General features: G+C 42.4%; 1 protein-coding gene across 1 annotated transcript in view; it reads left to right on the top strand.

The window, feature by feature from the left end:
* The window catches only part of ITGBL1 (integrin subunit beta like 1), a 203,398-nt gene that overhangs the window by 156,645 nt on the left and 24,452 nt on the right, over positions 1 to 22,301 (top strand). The window lies entirely within an intron of this gene.

The raw sequence follows: 22,301 nt of genomic DNA, 5'->3' as shown, positions 1-22,301 counted from the left end.
TTTGCTGATTGAAGGGTTCAATAAATTACTGTGGTTCGTAATGACTATAAAAGTTAAACACTATTTTTATCTATTCAGCTGTGTTTTAAATACAGCATTGGGATCTATCATTCTGTCATGGGCAGAGGCTCTGGAAACACTTGACAACTTATAATTTTTCCTCCTTCACATATTCATGAGAGGGAAAGATTATGCATGCATGCAAGCAATAACTTTACACATTAATTATTGAGTCAGATATCAGGAAGACTACAGCTCCATGAAAGACAGTTCATAGAAATACTTTGGAGAAAAAGAAAAGAGAGAGAGAGCTCCAGGGCAAAAAGCAGAGGGTTTAAGTAACAATGGATTATGTCATTGAGGGCTGTTTCCCCTTAACCACCAGCTAAGCCACATTTTGCAACCACAACAATCTCAACTTGCATGCCTGACCCAAACATTATAATACACTTGCTGATTCCTGAGCTCCACAACAAATCCTCCTGTACTTTCAACATATAACAAGCCACAAAGCAAACCTCCAACCTGATCCTTACAACCTGACCTCTGACCTCAGATCGATGAAGCTAAATCACCACAACACGTCTGTTTGTAGGTAAAGTCTATACCAGGGATCGGCAACCTTTGGCACATGGCCCATCAGGAAAAGCCACTGGCAGGCTGGGATGGTTTGTCTACCTGCAGCGTCCACAGGTTTGGCCGATTGCAGCTCCCCCTGGCTGCGGTTCGCTGTCCCAGGCCAATGGGGGCTGCGGGAAGCGGTGTGGGCTGAGGGATGTGCTGGCCGCCGCTTCCTGCAGCCAGCCTGGGACGGCAAACTGTGGCCAGTGGGAGCTCTGATCGGCCAAACCTGCGGATGCTGGAGGTAAACAAACCATCCCAGCCCATCAGCAGCTTTCCCTGATCGGCGGCATGCCAAAGCTTGCTGATCCCTGGTCTATACACATAGTGGAAAAGTCTATCTTTTGGTGGTTAACTCTGAGCTCATACTTACTTTTAAGGTTAAGTGATCCTTAACCTTATGAGTTTCAGTGTACTCACAGGCTGGGTACCCCAGCTCTCTGACACACAATCCAGCAAGGTCTTGTGAAGCCCCATCTGCACACAGCCTGGCACATCCAGGGCTCTTCCTGGCACTGCTGCCTGCACCTGGTGCACTGTAGAAGCACAGAGACTCATCTCCCATCACTCCTTCATACTCTCAACACATACCTGCTCCCCTCCTCATTAAAGCCTGTTTCTCTTCCAGCCCATTCCACTCTTAGGCATAGTTGTCTTTCATAGAATCATAGAAGATTAGGGTTGGAAGAGACCTCAGGAGGTCATCTAGTCCAACCCCCTGCTCAAAGCAGGACCAACCCCAACTAAATCATTCCAGTCAGGGCTTTGTCAAGCCGGGCCTTAAAAACCTCTAAGGATGGAGATTCCACCACCTCCCTAGGTAACCCATTCCAGTACTTCACCACCCTCCTAGTGAAACAGTGTTTCCTAATATCCAACCTAGTCCTCCCCCACTGCAACCTGAGACCATTGCTCCTTATTCTGTCTTTCTATCATCCTACTCCCCCCGCCACCATTGCTCCACATACACGCTTTTCCCCTACCCCCCTACAATGTCATTCAACACAGCAGCATCAAGTCACCATCCCCACTCACCCTCCATGTCCCCTGCTATCTAGCCGCTTTACCTGGTTCTCAAGGGTCAAGAGTGGGAAGGAATGTATAAGGAGCAGAACCAGAGATTCAGGGCGGTAGCCTGGGTAGCGTCAAAAAACGGAAGTATGACAATTCCCATCGGCTCTCATTGCGGAGCTCACCTAAATTATGACAAAGCATGGGGGTAACTTTTAGTTGGTGCTATATAAAAATTTGAAAAGTAACCTCTTGGTGAGATGTTATCAGTGCTTGTATGTGGGAGAAATCTGGACTTTATTCTGTGTACGTTCTTATGCCACCCTCATTACTGTAGACTCTGAGAGCCTCCCTGTAGAGCATTTTGCAACATGACTACCATCAGTTACAAGTGGTTTGTTCTTTCTCTCATCTTCTCGGCAGGGGAAGAATTGCGTGTACAGTGGGGTGTTTTGTTGTGGTGTTTTTTTCTTTGCTTGTTTTTTAATGCTGTTCTATGTTTCTATTGGCACCTTAGAGACTAACAAATTTATTAGAGCATAAGCTTTCGTGGACTACAGCCCACTTCTTCGGATGCATATAGAATGGAACATATATTGAGGAGATATATATACACACATTCAGAGAGCATAAACAGGTGGGAGTTGTCTTACCAACTCTGAGAGGCCAATTAATTAAGAGAAAAAAACTTTTGAAGTGATAATCAAGCTAGCCCAGTACAGACAGTTTGATAAGAAGTGTGAGCATACTTACAAGGGGAGATAGAATCAATGTTTGTAATGGCTCAGCCATTCCCAGTCCTTATTCAAACCGGAGTTGATTGTGTCTAGTTTGCATATCAATTCTAGCTCAGCAGTCTCTCGTTGGAGTCTGTTTTTGAAGTTTTTCTGTTGTAATATAGCCACCCGCAGGTCTGTCACTGAATGACCAGACAGGTTAAAGTGTTCTCCCACTGGTTTTTGAGTATTTTGATTCCTGATGTCAGATTTGTGTCCATTAATTCTTTTGCGTAGAGACTGTCCGGTTTGGCCAATGTACATGGCAGAGGGGCATTGCTGGCACATGATGGCATATATCACATTGGTAGATGTGCAGGTGAACGAGCCCCTGATGGTATGGCTGATATGATTAGGTCCTATGATGATGTCACTTGAATAAATATGTGGACAGAGTTGGCATCGGGATTTGTTACAAGGATAGGTTCCTGGGTTAGTGGTTTTGTTCACTGAAACCTTTGTCTCTTGCACAGATCAGCTTTGTCCTTGTGGTAGAAAGTTCCATTGTTCCTGAGCTGCAGAGCTTTCGGCTCTATTAGGTATCCTGGGCCCAAGCCCTTGAGCACTGTGAACATAAAGACCTTGACTTTTATGTCATTGTTACTGTGAGCCTTTAGGAAAAGGAGCCAACGGAATTTGAGGCTCTTATGACTAAATAAAAAAATGTTTTAAATGTTTTCTCTGAAAAATTGAGTACATTTTTGAAGGAAAACTATTTTGAAAATTCAGTTGGTCTAGGAAAAGCTGTTATGTTAAATATGGAGACTAATTTCAATAATTTAAGACTGAAAAACAAGGAATTTAGTCCCACTTTAATGACTAAATCTCAATTCAAACTTAACTATAAAGTTTCTACTGACATCTTCACAAAAGAACAAAAATTAGTTAAAATTGTTAAGTACATTCTTTTAGATATTTAAAGCCATTACTATGTTAATGGGGGTTGTCAAAATGCACTTACCAGAATTAAACTTTTTAAAGTGTTACTCAGAATCAATAAAACAAAATATATTTTGTGCCCTATTATTTTATATATTGGGAAACTTCATATTCTATTAGCCAAAGTTGTATTGTGTTTGCAGAATGCGCACATAAAGTGCTCATATATAAAAGAGTGCAGGGAGGAGAAGTTTCCAGTTCTATAAAACACTCAAGTTCCCAAAGCAAAATCCCTGAACTTCTGTCATAATTTCTTCAAGGGTCAGAAAGTAGAAGATATAATTGCATGTTATAGTACATTTCTCGATCAGAAATTTTCTGAAAAAACACATTTTTTTCTGGTAGAGTAAGGACTAGGATGCTCTAATCAGTCTCTTTAATTTCCAAATTCTATGATTTTCTGGGCAATGAAAATACAGTGATTGCTAAATGCCATAATTTATTTGAAGGGAAAATGAGGAAAGTAATCTATTATCGTTAAGGGGGTAGGAAAAACACAAGCAGTGATTTTCTTACATAACCAAAACTTTAAATTATAGTTGCCACAAATTTCAGCACTTCTATTGCTTGAATGCTGCCAGTGGCAGGTACTGGGCTCTCCACAGCAGGCTCCATGAACTGCTGCTTCCTGCCAACAAGGAGAACATGATACTGTTGTGTTGCATCCCCATAGTAAGACCCATGCATCTAGAACCCAGGCCTGCAGAACTGCCAGGTAGTCACATGACATTTTAGGAAGAATAATTAACAATGAGCCAAATCCTAAATTACTTTCTCAGTCCAAACTTAACTAAAACTCCACTACAGTCCTTAACACCATAATCACTAACCAGCTTGCAGTCCACTTCCCTTGACCCACTGTGGACACAAACCATGGGAAGTCTCTCCTCAAGGATTGAACAGGCAGCAGCTTCTTGGTTCCTGATTGGCTCCCCACCCTATATAAACCCAAAGGGTGGTCCAGGAAGTGTCCAGACAACAGTGCAGAGCTCCTGTAGCTGCCACTACCATTCCTATGTTTGAATTCCTGGCTTTGGCCTTGGCTTGATTTGGATTTTGCCTCCTGCCTTGGACTCTGACCCTTGGTATCGATCCTGGCCTAGAACCTGACTTTGAATTCCTCTGCTACTCCCAGCCTTAGGTTTGCCCCTGCTCTAAGCCTGGGCCCTGACTGCCTTTATTGGGATCCTGACACCTGTACACCAGGTCACAACCCCACTCACTCAGTTGCCTGACTGCCCAAATGGCACACAGGGTCACAATGCAGGGACACCACTTCAAGCCAGGCTATTTTCATTGTTGGTGGGAAGCAGAGGCACATGGAGCCAGCTGCAGAAAGGTCAGTCCCTGCCACTGACAGCAGCATCCAGGGGCGGGTGATGCTGAAATGAGCCCCTCAGCAGCCCGGCATGGCACGGAGCTGCAATGCAAGGAAGGGGTGTGGAGAGGGGCAGCCTATGACACTACTGGGGTAGAGGTGCCCAGTCTGTGTGCTCCAAGCTGTGATGGCAACTCCCTCCCAGGGTCAGAGGAGCAAGGCTGGATGTAGGGCAGAGGTGTGGTTTTGGTGTGAGCATACCCAAGCCTCAACTTTTAATAAACTGTGGCTGTACCTTTTGAACAAAAAATATTGCAGCTTTCTTACAGCCTTAACTATAATACTGATTGCAAAACAATACCTTGCTCTCACACCTCCATATAAATAAAACATTACAATGATGTATATTATATTGAGAATCATTTCCAGTATTTGATAGTTTAAATTATTTTCTTTGACTGTGGGTGTTGTGATACAGGAGGGCCAGGGAACGGTGGTGGAGTGGTAGAGGGGAGATATATAAGCCCTAGGCTAATTAAGGCGTGGTTCCCTGTAGACTAGGGAGGGTTGCTACACATTAATTGGATCACCTGTGGCCAATTAAGGCCCTGTCAGGAACCTAATAAACCCCTCTGCTCCAGGCAGTCAGGGGGTGTGAGGAAGGAGAGAGGACTGGAATGTGGAGGTGTGTTGCTGAGACTTGAAAGACCAGAGAACTGAAGGAAGGGAGACTCCTTTCCCCAGCGTCAAGGACCAAAGGTAACCCTACCTGAGGGGGAAGAGGGTAAGAAACCAACAGGGGTTGAGAGGGGCTGGGGCTCAGAGTGAGGAGGAAACCCAGACCCCTCCCCCGCTTCCCTCCTCTACCACCTTCTTGGGCCACTAGTGGGGTACTTGGCACCCCAGGATCAGGGACAAGGGGTGGTGTGTTAGCCCCCAGCCAAGAAAAGCGCATTCCCAGTAGTCTATAAAGACACAGTCTTGCTATGACTACACCTGAAATTCATGGCTCAGGTAGTTTCATAGTTTCATGCAAATTAGACTATCCACTTACCTGCATTCTTCCCGAAGCCCTATGCTTCCAGCCTGAAGAAGAGACTTCATTCCCTCGATGAAAAACAAACATTGGCATTTTGCCTGAAGAGAACAAAACAGATCAAGAAGTCACCTAGATTGTTCATTGCCATGGCTGAATGACTGAGAGGACAAGCCATTTCCTCCCAGGGAATCTCCAAATGGATCTCTGGTTGTATCCTACCTTATCACTATTCACGACTTCCTCCCCAACATGGGGTAAGGGCTCACTCTATGAAAATCACAAGCAGCCTCAGTAGCATCACTTCAGGAGGTATCCCTGCTTGATATTTGCAAGGCTGCAGCATGGAGTTCCAACATCAGTCCTCAAGACATTATGCCTTGGTCCAAGCCTCCTCTGCTGATTCCTCCTTTGGGACAGCGGTTCTGCAAGCAGCCATATTGTCTGCATCCTCAGTCTCCTCCTTTTTGAGTGTTGCTTGTCAGCCACCCATAGTGGAATACGCTCAAAGAAAGAGAAGTTACCCCTTTGTAACTGGAGTTCTTTGAGATGTGTGGTCACTACCTGTATTCTACTGTCTATCCTCCTCTGCTTTGAATTACATAGAGAAGGAACTGGAGAGGTGGTCAGTATGCACTGTTCCTTATATCCTTGGTGGGAGCATTAGGCGAGCAAGGGCTCAGGCATAGACTAACAGACACTACTTACAAGAACTCTCTGGTCTCGGGTACTTGGAACGCATGCATATCCACAATGGAATACAGAGAGACACGCACACATCTTGAAGAACTACAGTTACAAAGGGGTAAGGAAATTCCCTTTTATATGTGTGTATGTATCGAGAGAGTGAGTGTGTGTGCGTGCATCTGCCCTTAGGAAAAATACATTTGTTTCTTTTTGTTAATTGCAACTATAAATACGGCATTGAGAATAGCAGTTAGAAATTGGTGATATGTTTATTGTTGGGGTCCTGTGAGGCAGAACAGATGAATGAATCATTTATTTCAGTACCAGAGCTGCTAATAAAGGTTTCAAAAAAAATTAAACTCTGTCACTGATCTGTCTGCCCTCAGGCTTCTCATCCCTGAAGGGGGAAGTCTCAATCTATCTCTTTTTGCTGTAAAGCACTCTGCTCTGTCAGTCACCTGCAGCTGTTGCGGTTGCTGATCCCTTTCCTCTTCATAGCTTCTGAAATCCAAACTGTTCCTGTGCCAGGTGAATAGAACTGACCTCCCTGGCTTTCCCAGTGTGATGGATATACTGTAATTGCTAGAGCAGATGTGTCTTTTGCTGGGGAAGGAGCTAAGGATTGCTTTCATTCTTAAATAAGTGTAAATACATTTTCTAATGTGTGCCCTTGTGTGTATTTTGAGCCATGCATTTTCACGTTACTGATGAGATGATAAACGTTTGCTGATTATTTTGTAGCTAATGCCCCATTACTCCTTTCTCCTAACATCTCAACAGAATTTCCTGCCCTTTGCTGTGTTCTACAATTACCTCCCCCATCACTTATGCCCACCCCCCACCATTTTACATAGAAAAAAATGAATTCTTGCTGATTAGTTCATTGAATTATCTTCATCCTTCCTACTCGCTCAGCAACAAGCCTGAGTAACCCACAGTCCTTATGTGCCAGCCCCAGCACTCCTCTAGCTGCAGTTCACAGGGCACTATAAAGTAGTGTGTGACTTTACACGCTTTAGAGCAGAAGTAAAGAAACTTTATTTTGTCTTCTGCATAGCCATAGTTCAAATCTTTTAAAATTATTTATGGTGCATGAAGATTCTGCTCCTAGTGGTGCCCTGGCCATATTTCCTCCCACTTCATCTGCATAAAGTTATTTATGAACCCCAGTGGCCTGTGAGGGCGGAACTGAGAGATGGCACACTTGGGAGATCACAGAATCAATAGCCGGGGAGAAAAGATCAACCTCTGGGAAAGTACAGCATTCCAGCTAGGCGACTCAATTGTGCCAGAGTATTCTCAGCGTGGACACAGGTATTCTCACCTGCTCATTTTCTATCATCAGAAGGACATCTTAGCAGGAGATGGAATTCATTTTGAAATGGAAAACCCAGGGTACGATAATGGGCAATTATTTGTCCATCTCGAGTGCGTTCATGTACTGGGCACCCCAGGGTTCTGCTCTGTCCCTCTCCCCTTTGTTCAATGAGTATATGATGGTTAGAGGAGGGCTAATAGGGACAAAGTGTGTGCAGTAGATGGATGATATGCAGATGTCCATTACCACCAACCTGGCTGCTGAAGCGGAACAGATGGCCAAGGGCCTGATTCTCATTTACACTGATGCCCCTTTACATCGATCTGGCAGCGTATGTGACATTAGTGTAAATGAGAATCAGCCGCTAGTGTCTAGAGAGAATTCTGTTCTGGGTGAGGCTCAGTCTGAAAGACAGTGATAATGTTGTTTGGTTTGGGCAAGTAGCCAGTAAAATTGGTTAGAATAACAGCACCACTAATTGGTGATGTGGAGGGATTATTTGTGAATGGGGTCTGCAATTTAGGAGGCTTATAAGAGCCATGAGTGCTAGCTGGTGCTTGGGTAGCAGTCATGTCAAAGCGCATGCTTATCCATTGGTGCTTGGTGCACTGAGTTTGTGATGCAGACTTCATTGTGCTTATCCAACCCTTTGTCATCTTGAGATTATACTACTTTACTGCAGTCTATTTTGAGCTACAATTCAGCAGCTCATCTATGAGGCTGAGCTTTGCATCAGGAGCACAAAATATATTGCTTCAATAGCTGCATTAGAATCATAGAATATTAGGGTTGGAAGGGACCTCAGGAGGTCATCTAGTCCAACCCCCTGCTCAAAGCAGGACCAATTCCCAACTAAATCATCCCAGCCAGGGCTTTGTCAAGCCGGGCCTTAAAAACCTCCAAGGAAGGAGACTCCTCCACCTCCCTAGGTAACGCATTCCAGTGCTTCACCACCCTCCTAGTGAAATAGTGTTTCCAACCTAGACCTCCCCCACTGCAACTTGAAACCATTGCTCCTTGTTCTGTCATCTGCCACCACTGAGAACAGCCTAGCTCCATCCTCTTTGGAACCCCCCTTCAGGTAGTTGAAGGCTGCTATCAAATCTCCCCTCATTCTTCTCTTCTGGAGACTAAACAATCCCAGTTCCCTCAGCCTCTCCTCATAAGTCAGGGCTCCTTTTTGCCAGTGGCTTCTGGTTGGAATTTAAAGTATTATTATTGACCTTTAAAGTGTTAAATGGTTTGAGCCTGGGTTATCTAAGAGGCTGCCTTTCTCCTTGTTCCACATTGCCACATTTGTGGTCAGCAGTGGTACTTGTGCTGTAGAGCTGCCTTTCTTGAAAAGAGGATGGAGCTGCCTTCAGGACACATTCCAGTGGGACACCTGGAGTATGGATCATGCTTGGCTTTTCCTGGTCCACCAGAGCCTGGATTTGTTAAAGTTCCAGACATATTTCAGAGCTAATCTCTCTGTCAGCCATTTGAGGAGGGGAGGGATGGGACAAAAGAGTTGGTCGTGGTTATTTATCTGTAAGGGATAGCTCTGGTTATGATTGTGGGCACTGACAGGATTTAAGATGTTTAGTTTTATTCCTTGAGTCCAGCTCCGCTGGTGAAGAACAGATGGGTAGTTCTTCCTCATAAACAGATTAGACAAATTCAGAGCTAATGAGAGGGTTTCACTTTGGTGTGCTCCACTTGGCCAGTCTTTGTCCCCTTCCATACCTCTCCTCAGTCTTTCTCTTGCTTTACTGGTTAAAAGTGTTATACTGTAGCTGACTGCCTTTGGGGCAGTCAAGTTTGCTTTTTCCTTGCAGGGATTTTTTTTTTTTTTTTTGGCCTGCAGTTCCATTTTTTTCATAATAACATGTAAATCAATATGTAATTAGGAGTTTGTTCTATAGTTGGTACAGTTTGTACTGTCTTTGTCCTCCATTGAGATCGTGGCCATCCTCCAATGTATCGGGCAAGGTAATAACTTCATATATACTTGCTTCCAAAATAAGAGGGGCAGGGATATTTTTTAAACCTTTATAAAATTATCCACTATACCAATAAGGTATTTTTAACAATACTACAGTATCCTCTATTGTATATTCTGTTGATTTTTTTAAATAAATTCTATAGTATCCTTTACTTCTGAAATTTCTATAGAGGATTTAAACTTTTCTGTTTCTGCTTCATTTGACTTTGGAATGTTTCTGATTTATTCACAAATTCTGAAATTGTATTACTCTTGCCTGACCCTTCCACTTCTTTGTATAAGGTTTGGTAAAACATAGCCCTTGCTTCCAAAATTTCTTTGTGATTGTGCATTTTAAAAAGTGTTTGTGTGTCCTTTAAACAGTGGTTCTCAACAGGGGTATGGGTACTGAATAATCTACACTGAAATACAAGTGTAATATTTATATTACAATTGATTTATATGGTAAAAATGGGAAAGTAATGGTGTGCTGTGATATTTTTGTATTTTTATATCTGATTTTGTAAGCAAGTAGTTTTTAAGTGAGGTGAAACTTGGGGGTATGCAAGACAAATCAGCCTCCTGAAAGGGGTACAGTAGTCTGGAAAGGTTGAGAGCCACTGCCTTAAAAGAACAGAACTGCAATTCAATTCAAATGGATTGGATTTATAATATATTTTATTTATACTTAATTTTGATCATTCCTTCTCAAAGGCATAATGTCCCAAGTGGGTTTTCAAGTGGCTGAAGACTTTTGGGTGCCTGAATTCTCCATCTGCTGGAGGATTTTGTGTGCATTCTGATGAATTTTAGGGTATGTTCCTGGAAAGATTGAAAGAGAAAAGCCATTATATATCCTGTGACGTTGCACTCCATATATTTTATGGAAATATACTAATGAGTGTGAATATGATGTAACTGGGGTATGCTTCATGCAGAAGGTCTCTTGTAAAGTATCTTTACAAAGCTCATAATCTACTGAATGTGGTCATCCTATTTGTATGTATGTATCATTCTTGTATCTGAAACTAGAAAGATAAAATATAACTCTGAGGGCCTATTGTAATTTGCAAAGTGTGGCCCATTAATGGTGGTTTGGAATCTTGATGGCTCCCATTAACCAAGACAATTGACTGTAGATTGCTCTGTTTTACTTGTAAGTCTTCCTGTGTGCTGGCAAGTAGGTAATGAAGTCTTACCTTGACATGTGATCATGTCACCTGCACTGGAATCCATCTTTAACCTGGTGTTTTTCCATTTAGAAGGAGGGGTGAGAACCCAGAGAGGGACAAAGGATTCCCACCTTATGCAAAAGATATACAAGAGGGTGGAACAGAACAAAGGGGGCTGCAATCATGAGAAATCCCTTAGCTACCACCTGAGCTGGAACAAGGGCTGTACCAGGGGAAGGGATTGTGCCCAGATTAGGAAGGCGTCCAGTCTGTGATAGAAGCTTATTGAAACATCTGAGGGTGAGGTTTTATCTGTATTCAGTTTTCTTACTGTATTAGGTTTAGACTTGCATGTTTTATTTTATTTTGTTTAGTAATTTACTTTGTTCTGTCTGCTATTACTTGGAACCACTTAAATCCTACCTTCTGTATTTAATAAAATCACTTTTTACTTATTAATTAACCCAGAGTATGAATTAATACCTGTACTGGTGGAGGGGGGGACGGACAGCTGTGCATATCTCTCTATCAGTGTTATAGAGGTGAACAATTTATGAGTTTACCCTGTATAAGCTTTATACAGGGTAAAATGGATTTATTTGGAGTTTGGATCCCATTGGGAGTTGGGCATCTGAGTGTTAACGACTGAAACACTTCTTAAGTTGCTTTCAGTTAAGTCTGCAGCTTTGGGGCACGTGGTTCAGACCCTGGGTCTGTGCTGGAGCATACTTGCATGTCTGGCTCAACAAGATAGGGTGCTGGAGTCTCAAGCTGGCAGGGAAAGTGGGGGCAGAAGTAGTCTTGGCACATCAGTTGGCAGCCACAAAGGGGTTTCTGTGATCCAACCCATCACATATCCCTAGATCTTTCTAGAATGCTTATACCACACCTGCAGTGTATAAGGTTTTAGCAGGCCCCACATTAATGAGAAAAAAATGTAAATCAGCTTTGTCAATCCTTTGCTTCTGGCCATCATTTCTAGGCATCTCTTTCGCTCCCCACCCATAGATTTCCCTCTGGCCCTTTCCCCTTCTCATGCCCATTGGGTGGGACTGACTTCCTTTTGACCCACAAAGGATGTAGCTTTCCCAGCCATAGTTACTGACTCTCATCTGTTTTTGCATGGGATTCTCTCCCAGGGAACAGTCAGGTGTGACTGTCAGGCATGGGGACTGAACTGCATTTTAGAATGGAGACAGCTGGGTGAGGTACTTGTGTGCTGCTGTTGCTTTTTGTGGACCTATTCCTGGGACACAGAGAAGCAAGTTCCCCAGGGGACTGATTGGCAAAATTCAGGGCAGTCCCAACCGAGGCAGGACTTTTGGCAGCGATGTGTGATTTGTGTCTGGAGTTCCTTCTCACAGAGCAGTTGGGCCTCTGCAGGATGTCAGACTGCTGTTTTCAACGCTGCTGTCAACTTTCATACTGCCAGCAACCAGTTCAGAGCTAGTCTAAGGAGTTCAAGATCCTTCTCATAACAATGGCTCTGCTTTTTTAAAAAACAAAGCACAAAGCTCCACGGACACTGGTATTTCAGTTGACAAAGATTTCCATTTTCTTCAGGGTTATTAGAGCCCTTGTTCAGGTGTTTTTTAAAGAGACGCTTGACCCTATAGAATGATCAATAGAGTACTTAGCAGACTTTCTTTAATAACTCTCAACTGACAGTCAGATTAAAATTATTGCTATCCAGTCCTCTTGTGTTCTGTACATCCAAGGAGACCTGCAACAAAGATTTGAGTAATGAGATTTGAAATCAAGAGGAAAAAACAAAACAAAGGAATATGTCATTTTTCAGATGATGTTTGCTTTCCAAAAGCAGGCTGATTGTGCCCTTTAATTCCTTCATTACACATTCTGTTCTCTTGAGAACTCTACCTTTCAGAGTCAAACTTCTCAGCCATCAAAAAGACGTGTTATCTCAAGAATAATTGTAGTTGGTGTAAAGCAATTTGGATCTGTGGCTGGCAGTCCCCTTGTATTGGACAGTGGTGTTACAAAAAGCCTGATAATGAGAGGTTAGTACTTAATCTGGTGGGTTGGCTTAAAAAAAATTGCTTAGAAGTGGTGGTTAAAGGCATTTTAACTTGGAGCAAGTCAATAGAAATGATGTAGTTGCTAAGTAATGTCTTTCATTTCTGGAAAAAAAAATCTTGTTGAGGTGAAAGTTAATCAATAAGGTAGATACACAGGGTGACATCATCTGTTGCCATGGTTTCTGAACTCAGCAGTCTGTTATCTGCAACTAATATTGATGGTTGCTATGCAGTAAAATCATCGCATATTATTGTTTCACCATTACACAGCTGTTTTAATCTTGGCTATTACTTCAAAGAGCAAACTGTCTAGTGGTTTAAACATTTTAATAGAAATCCTTGTATTACAACCCTAAAAAAATCTTTAAAGTCTACTGCCTAATGAACAACAAGCATCAGCAGGAAATGAACAAGGTTAACATATTGGTGATTAAACTTCCACAAAGCAGTTGACATTTTCTAGTAAATTAATCTGCAAATTAAATATCTCTGTGGAATTAGTGCTATGACTCATTACATGGCAGCGCGTGTAAGAAAAAATGGGTAAGCAGTCAGTCCTCTGGGTGATAAGGTAATCAAATGAATTAAACTTCAGGATGACTCGAGCAATCACAGTTTCTCTAACAATGTCCTTGTGTGTCATCTTATTCTTGTTTTAAACATCTAATCACTTCCCCTGTGTTGTGCCATCTTGTTATGTTTTCTCCTTTTCGTGAAAATATTTTCACAGAAGCTTATGTTAAATATCAGACATTTGGAATGACTTGAAAAGGCAATGAGACATATTTGTCTTGATAGTTGTCAGGTTGAAGCAACAGTGTTTCAAGTCATGTCCTTTTAATCAAATATAATATTTCGTTTTTCATATTTCTACTGAACAGACATTAATTTTAGTGGACGGCAGTGTGCTCTTTACTTGATTTATTGGCGTTACCTCATGGTGGCTTTTTCTTGTTACTTTCTATTGTTGAAAGCATCTCAGAGGAAATGGTGATAGAAAGGAGACGCTCAGCAAGAGATGGTGGAGGTACTCTAGGGCAGTGGTTTTCAAACTTTTTTCCCCGTGACCCAGTTGAAGAAAATTGTTGATGTCCATGACCCAACACAATTATATCTTTTGACTAGTGTTTTCATAAAATCATAATATTGCAATACATTCCAGCTTAATCCACTTTACATAACTAGCACTAGACACTAGTAAGCCTATGGTAAGGAGTGTGGGAGGTGGCCCAGGGTAGGGCAGAAAGTGGGTTGCAGGGGTGAGGGCTCTGTCTGGGGGTTAGGGCTCTAGGGTGGGCCCAGAGATGAGGGGGTCAGGACTGGGGCAGAGGGTTGGGATGCTGGGGGTGCAGGCTCTGGGATGGGACCAGGGATGAGGGATGCAGGCAGGTTTCCCTGGGGCTGGGGCCGGCAGCAGCTTGCTCTGGGGGAGGGTCCCTTTCTCCCCTGCCGGCAGGCAGCACAGGAGCTCCGGGGGAAGGGTCCCTCTCTCCCCGCTGGCAGCAGCAAGCTCCGGGGCTGGGGGAGAGGCCCACAGCAGCCCTGCAAGCCCCAACTTGCTCCCCTCCCCAGTTCCCGCCCACCCCCTACCTCTCTCTTCTTCTGATCCCTGCTGCGTGGCCCTTTAGAGCTGCTGCATGGCAATGATCATTATAATTTGAATCAGCAATGTGACCCAGTGCCTGACATTCCGTGACCTAGTACTGGGTCGTGATCCCTACTTTGAAAAACACTGCCGTAGGGTGATGGCGGGGGGGTGTCTGTGTGTGTGGAAACACAGAAAGTACCCATTTGCGGAGATGTTCCTGGATAAGAGAAGGACTTCCCTTCTCTAAAACAGTGCCTTCTGTCAGTCTCTTTTTCTTCACAAATGTCTCCTTTGTGGGGTGGCTTCCACTAACACCTTCTCTCTTTCAAGTAATTGTCCCCATAACTAGTCATTGTATTTTGCAAAGGTATGTCCCAGAGCAGAAACTGTAGAAGGGTTTAACTAGGAAAAGTAAAATGCGGGACTAAAAGTCTGTTTTTTCTAAGAACTATAGCTTGATTAATTCTTCAGTGTAGCTCAGTAGAAATTCACTCTACTTGCTATATAACAACACAATTACAGCCTTCAAGAAGTCTCGCCTCAAAGCCCTGCTACTGAGAGCAGACAGATGGAGGAGGCGTGCAGTCTTGATGGTGATAACAGATGTCAACAAGTTAACAATCTGAAAAGCAAAGTAACAGCACAGCAGTGGTTCTTCCCCAAACTTTTTTTAAAAATGGGAAAGATACAATTCAGCACCACTAATCAGCAAGAGCTGCAAAAGACTATCTGACACTGAATCTGTTGAGTAGCACTGAGTGGATTTGTGGAGAGAAGAAAAAGTTGTACTTCACTATTAGTCTGTCACAAAGGAAAAGAGTTTATCTCAGATGCCATATGTCAACTGTGCAATTAAGCTTCCAGACACAGTCCCTCTATAAACTATTGGAGGGTGCTAGTCTCAAACCACTACTGTTAAGGTTGCATAACACTTTCTATTATAACTCCTAATTTTCACTAGCTTATAACTTTTTGAAACTCTGACCAGTTAGGCTCAAACATTCCTTGTTAGGTCCCTTAACAATCGTAATTGTTTAGAATTCTGAGTAAAAGTGCTAGACATTTGTTGAGAGAGGGAGATTTAAAAAAAAAATCCATTCTTCTTATGAAATAATGCAGATAAAAAAAAGACACAATTTCTGTTCAGAAAAAAAGTCTGAGTCAAAGCCACCTAAGTTTAAAAGTTTAAATTTAGCATGGAAAATAGTCCTTGCTGAATTGAGCAGTGCATGACTGCTGGGCCGGATTAACTTTCCTGAGGGCCCGGGGCTATTAGATTTTGTGGGGCCCCTATATACAAGCAGTAGCGTATTATCACCTAGGCCGACTAGGCCTAGGGTGGCAAATTTGCGGAGGCGGCAAATTTGAGCACCCACGGAGAAGCTCCCCTGCTCCAGCTCGCCTCCTCCATGAGCACGCCGCCACGTCCTGTTTCTCTCCCCTCCCTTCCAGCGCTTGCGCTGCGAAACAGACTACAAAGTAAGGGCTCCAATTGACCTTTAAAGCATTTCAGGGAGATACTCACTTGAGCAGACCTATAAATTATAAAGAAATCTTTCCTGAAACCCCCCCCCCCCCCACACACACACACACTTATGGCCTTCAAACAACCCCCCTCAGCCTCATGGACTCTTGAATCCAGTAAGGGGGAGGGTCTTGGAGCTTGAACACCTGCCTGAGCAGAAATGTCTACACTTCTATTTTTAGTTCTGCAGCCCAAGCCCTGTGAGCCTAAATCACTTGACCCGGGGTCTGAGACTTAGTGCTGCAAGTTTTTCTTTGGAGTGAAGACATACCTTAAGAGACACTCGTATATATGTAGCTACTTTCCTAAATATAGAAGCATCTACTCCACTATTTATCATTGTCATGATGGCAGGTCTCTGAGAACTTCCCAGATCAATCTCTGTCTAGATCGTTAAGGTGGTCAGCTTAAGGGCTGTCCATCACTGACGATCTTTGGCACCCATGTGATCACCAGCTGCGTAGCGGCATTCTTGGTACACACTCTTCAGAATTTGTTGGTGTTCCATTCTAATAATGTGTCTATACCAGGAAAGCTGCAGAAACTGAACCAGTGCTGGTGGAGGTGGTTGCTGGGTTTGACTTCGTGCTATAGAAATAACACACTTTCTCTAGACTTGTCATTGAAAGCTTGGCTGGGATGACAACAGAAAGTACTTGTATTAGAGTGGGTAACACAAACGTTTTGTACTCTTAAAATGCAAAGCAGGAAGAATGAGTGCTGTATTAAAAATCTGCAGCCAAAAAGTTACTCAGAATGGTGTGGAGTCTGGAAAGACTGCTTTAGATTTATTAAAGCAATTTTCATTTCATCTGAGGTCTGTGTGATCCAAACAAGCTCTTATCAGGAGCATTTATATCCCTAGCTGGGCACTTCAGCTTTGATATTCTTGAGGCAGTCATGCTGCCAATAACTTTTTATGAGTTGTTTTCAGGCATGTTTTCATTTTTCTGATTGATTTAAAAAAAACAAGTGACTTCCTAAGCAAAACTATAGCATATAATTCTACCTGCTTCCCTACTACTCCAGGGGTCTTTGTTAGGGGATCTGCATCCACTGAACTGTGCGAGAGCGTGTCTCTCTTCCATCCAAAGGGCATCTTGTTGAAATGTACTGACTCGATTTACTCACTCATTGGAACTCTACATCTGCTGCTGCTTTGATACGTCAGTCTTTGGGTAGTGCTTGGCCGAGGAGAGTTCTCAAATGACATCCCTGGTGGTGGGGGGGGGGGGGGAGCTAAGAAATTCCAAAAGTGTTGGAGGAGAATAGGGAAAACTCTCAAAAGGAGATGATGCACAGCGGGGTAAGTTAAAGGACAGTAGAAAAGAGTAAATCTTTTACTTTTTTTTAAGTCTTCTAAATATCATATTCATTTTAACTAAGTAAAGAGGCACATTCCACAGTTGGACAAAAACTGCAAAATTAGACTCCTGTCGTGAATTTTTTATTTCTGGTCCCCAGACTCGGACTCATCGAGTAATTGGGCCCTCCCCACAGAATAAGTTTGATACTCCAAGTCTATTTCTTACGTAGCCCTTCACTATTTCTTTTTCAGAACATAATTTTCACTTTGTTTATTATGATAAAACTTTAATGCAGGATTTGAAGCTCACATCTTTACTTTCTAATTTTGCACACTCATTTAAGAGGAGCTGGATATAGACTTTGGTGTTTCCAAGTGTGTTACAGAAAAAAAAGCGTGATCAGTGAATGAATTTTAAAAGGAAGGCAATCTTCTCTCCACCACCTCTTAAAAAATTAACCAAGCCAATTTGCAGTGCTGTGCACATGAGAGAATCCTTCTTGACCCTTGTAGCTATTGATCTGAGTCCTGAAGCATCTCAGGTTTCCAGATGAAAGGTGCTTGCTATAGGGGATAGGAAGGACCTTTTTCCCATATGAAGCATTGCACAGTTGATTAGGTGCATTATGGGGAGATTTCACTTTCCTCTGAGCCATACTGTATGGGCCACTGCCAGAGTCAGGATACCAGGCCAGTTATGTGGTCTCATATAAGCATATGTGCCCATCATTGCAGCATCAAGCATAGCATAGATATCAGTGACAATCTGATGTTTTGTGATGAATACTATGTGTCTCATTCACACTGGACATACAAGCAAGGACCTGCAAACCAGATTTGGAGATCTGATGCTCTTTACTGCAGGAGGGATTATTTATACCCAAGAGTCGAATCACATTTTGCATGCAGCAGTTGAACTCCCCAGACTGAGCAGCCGGCACTGGTTGTGCGATCCGTTTTTTCTTACTGACATAACGCAACTCTCTGAATCTCAAACTACAGGGTGAAAATCCCTGAGTGTCACAAATCTTCAAGCACAGCAAAGCCTTTGAAACAAACTGAACTCTGCAGAAGCATGTTCATGAAATATTTGCAAAATGGGAAAACTATTCCTTGTTCCAACATGTCAGGAGAGAGTACAGATGACATTGTTTACAAGTTGCCGGCAGAAAGCTACCTCCCAGTTGTCCAGAATCTGCATAAAGAAATAAGTCCCAGTTTTTCATCTCTCAGATGAGATGAGCCAGACATTCAGCTGTTTAAAGAACCTTTTTTTGCTCAGTGTAGGGGAAATGTTGCGATGTTCTAAGCATCCTGAAGGGATAGAATTGAAAAGCAGGATTCAGTAAACACATTTAGCGTGTTTTGCGCTTCTTTTCCCAGAAGTTCAACAGCTGAACTTGTTATCTTTCACAAAGAAAAATAACAGTTCACGTCCATATTGTGATTTATGCTGAATAAGTAAAAGCAGCGGGGCAAGATTTCTACCTAGTCCATGGAAGAATGGTAGGAGGGAGCCGTAACTTCTGCCTGGACCTAAGGGGTAAGAGGTTGTGACCTCCCGGGTAAAGGGATAACGATTTAGTTCTTTTCCTTTGTTTGCAAGTGTAACCCACATGGGGGGAGGTAAGCTGTGTTACTTTACTTACCAGTTCTGTATTACTTTAAGTCAGATAGAGGAGTTCTGTATTTGCACAGACCACTAATTCATATCCTTCTTGGAAGACTACAGCTGGATTTTCTATAGGAATACTCTAAATACTAAAGTGAAAGTTATAACAGGATTCACTTTCTTTTCTTCTTAGGAATCCAGTACCAGGCTTTACCATAAGCCGTTACATGCACCCACAATTAGCAGTTCCAATTCCTCTTACTGAATAACACTCCAAAGATAAACTGCTACAGCACAGCAGTTACAATGCTCCCTAGCTAGAGTTGCATCACTAACTAGAGATTTGTTGTCTTCCTTTAAAATGAAGAATGGAGCATTCTAGCAACTCAGCTTACTGGTTCATGGAAATAGCAAATTTTAATGAATATTAGAAAATATTTCTGTAAAGCAAATAGGAAGTTATGAGTGCTTGCAACCAGAAATTTGATTCTAAGCATTATGGTTATACAGTCAGGAAACATAAACAGTAACGTTCTCATATCAAAACTAACAATTAAAGTTTCTGTGCAACGTTCCAAAGTATACGTTGCATTTTTTCTTTTCTGTGGGCCAAATTCTGAAGTAGTTCTTCAGTGTTCTACCCTTCTGCAAACTCAACTCCCATTTATGCAATAGCAGTACATCAGCAGTATTGCCAACTCTAAATGTTCAAAAATCATGTCAGAATCAGGCCCCTCCAAGATCATGAGCTTTAAAAAAGGTGCTTCTCCCCCAACCCCATTCCTTTGCTTTCAAGATTTCAGGGTGGCCTCACCTCACTTCAAGCTTTTCTCTAAAACCACGAGAGCTAGAAATTTACTTTTTATCTGGGAGTTAGGACCACCTGCTAGCACTACAATGGCTTTAAAATCATGAAAGTGGGCAAAACAGCAGAGTAAAAGCTGATAAGGAACTTCAGGGCTTGTCTATGTGGAAGCAATCTTTAGCCCTGCTGAGAGCAAATGCTAGAGGCTAGATTGAGACAGGCTTTATCTTGCAGATCTGTTCAGGGGTGGGGTATGCAAGGAGCCTACCTGCTGGCAAAGCCTTCACAACGTCCTGTCATAATTGCCGCCCCAGCACTTGCAGGGTCTTTGCTTTGGTGAACCCCTGGGGTGAACAGTGCCCCAGTGATGGCAAGGAGGCGGGGCTGTGGTCCTACTCACACACTAACTGGTAGAGCGAGCTGGCCATACCAAGAGACAGAATGCTGCTTTATCTTAAAGGCATGACCCCTCTTCAAGGGACCATCTCCTATTTTACACCATCCTTAAGGTACTATTCCTCCCCATAGCATGGTATGGTTCCACCACAAGGCCGGCTTGGGCCGGAAGCTAATTTTGCCATTTGGTTTCAAATGTTTTACATAAAGCCAAATTAATCATTTCGTTGTTTTTTGTTCTTGTATAAAATGCCCGAATTCACAATAAAATGCACAGGGAAAATGTGTGCTGCTATGGAAAGGGAAAGGAGATATTTCTGAAGGAAGAAAAGTTTTTTATTTACTGTTCACTTTTACCTTGGTTGCTCTGTTCTGAACCTTTCTGGTGTTTTTGCAGGCAATAAAAGGGGAGAAATCTGTTTTTCTACAGATTATGTAGTTCTAGCACACTGTTTTGAAATCAAAATTGCCTGTACGAAAGGAAGGTTCAATCACCCTCTGTAGGCAGCTAAAAATTGCTTCAAATTCATGATGCTAATGGTCACAGCAAATTGCATGAGGGGGCAGATTTAATATCACACTAGGCACTACTCACTTTAGTTATTCTTTTTACAAGCACTGGCTGGACAATAGGAAATGAAAGTGTGTATAGTAAGTGGTGAGTAAAATTAAAAGGGCTGCATATTGGAAGCTATTCAGTTTTCAGCCAGTACTTCCTCAGGTAAAACTCCTATTGACGACAGTGGGAGTTTTGTCTGAGTGAGGAAAGCAGGGTTTAATAGAAATTAAATAAAGAATGATTGACTGTCAGTGCTTGGAAATATTAGGCTCCTAGGCCAGTAAATATGCCTGTGTAATTATCCTGGTATTCTTGGGTTTGGACCCTTGTCCCTCACAAATAGATATTGGATATGTTAAGCTTTTTAATAAAGCCTCCTTGATCTGCAGTTACTGTACAGCTCAAAAATTAGCCACCCCTGTGTAAGAAGAGGCAATGGAAGCCACTTGATATTAAACATCTGGAGTCAAGTTGTTTCTCTTTAGTCTCACAAGGTGTAGTGCTTGCTTTCCTGGGTGAAAAGGTGCAGACTATTATAGTCCTTAAGTGTTTAATTGTTTCTATATGCCTTGGAATTTTAAAGAGTTTCGGATGTATTTGGTAGTAGCTTTTCTTCTATAATCAGGTTGCTATGGTAAACCTATTATTCTAGTCAAAGAACGAGTAAAGTGCTGATCTCTTTGGTTTCATGTGAGCCTCTAATTACTCTCGAACGGATTGAGTTTGTACTGCATGTATGGTTATCACAATAAGAAGTAAGAGAATAAGGTCAGAGAGAGTGTGCCTGCTGTTATTTCTGTGCAGATGCATTTGATAAAATAGTACTATGGCTTGGATTATCTCACTCTGGGTTCGGAAAATGCTCTCTGCTGATTTTTCTGGGGAAGCATCTTTTATGTGGTGATTTGAAATTTAGTCCTCCTCAGCATGCTAATCTTTCTTTCCTTCTGTCTGTCTATCTCAGGAATTGGCTGTCTTCAGGATTATTTATTTATTTGTTTGTTTATAAATGTGAAATTTGCTTGAGGTTACTTGAGTATACCCCAGTTGAGCAGGGGAAGAAAGCATTCAAAACCTCAGATCCAACGATCATTCTGGTTCTTTGAGATGTAAACTAGAAATTAAAATCAAGTCACTGCTCTAGCAACACAGCGCCATCTTTACTAATGTAGTCAAAAAGGTAGAAAGGAGTTACATTATATGGCACAAGATTCTGGAACTATTTGTAAAAGAGGAAATGCATGAGTTAATTTGTGTAAGATTCTTACTTGTCACCACAATAAAAATATTCTTTTTAAATGTACCTTTTAAAATATTTAAAAATCACAGCAATACATATTTGATACAACTCTTAACCTTTAAGAGTTCAAAATAGCTTTTGGTAAAATTTCCCTAAGGTACTTTTAATATGTCTACGCAGCATTTTGGAGCCAGCAGGTGTGAACCTCCCAGCCCAGGCCAAGAGATGTGGACTAGTATGACTCATGCAAGTACTCTGAAAACAGCTCTATAGACAGTGCTTGGAAGTTGTGGCTGGGGCTGGAGCTTGGGCTCTGAAGCCTAGGGGTGCGCGTGGGCTTCAGAGCTTGAGATGCAACTTCAAAGTGCTGTCTATAGAGCTATTTGTAGAGCA

The sequence above is a fragment of the Trachemys scripta genome, chromosome 1 (assembly GCF_013100865.1).
Source record: "Trachemys scripta elegans isolate TJP31775 chromosome 1, CAS_Tse_1.0, whole genome shotgun sequence".
NCBI lineage: Eukaryota > Metazoa > Chordata > Testudines > Emydidae > Trachemys > Trachemys scripta.
This window is presented reverse-complemented; position numbering and strand designations above follow the sequence as displayed.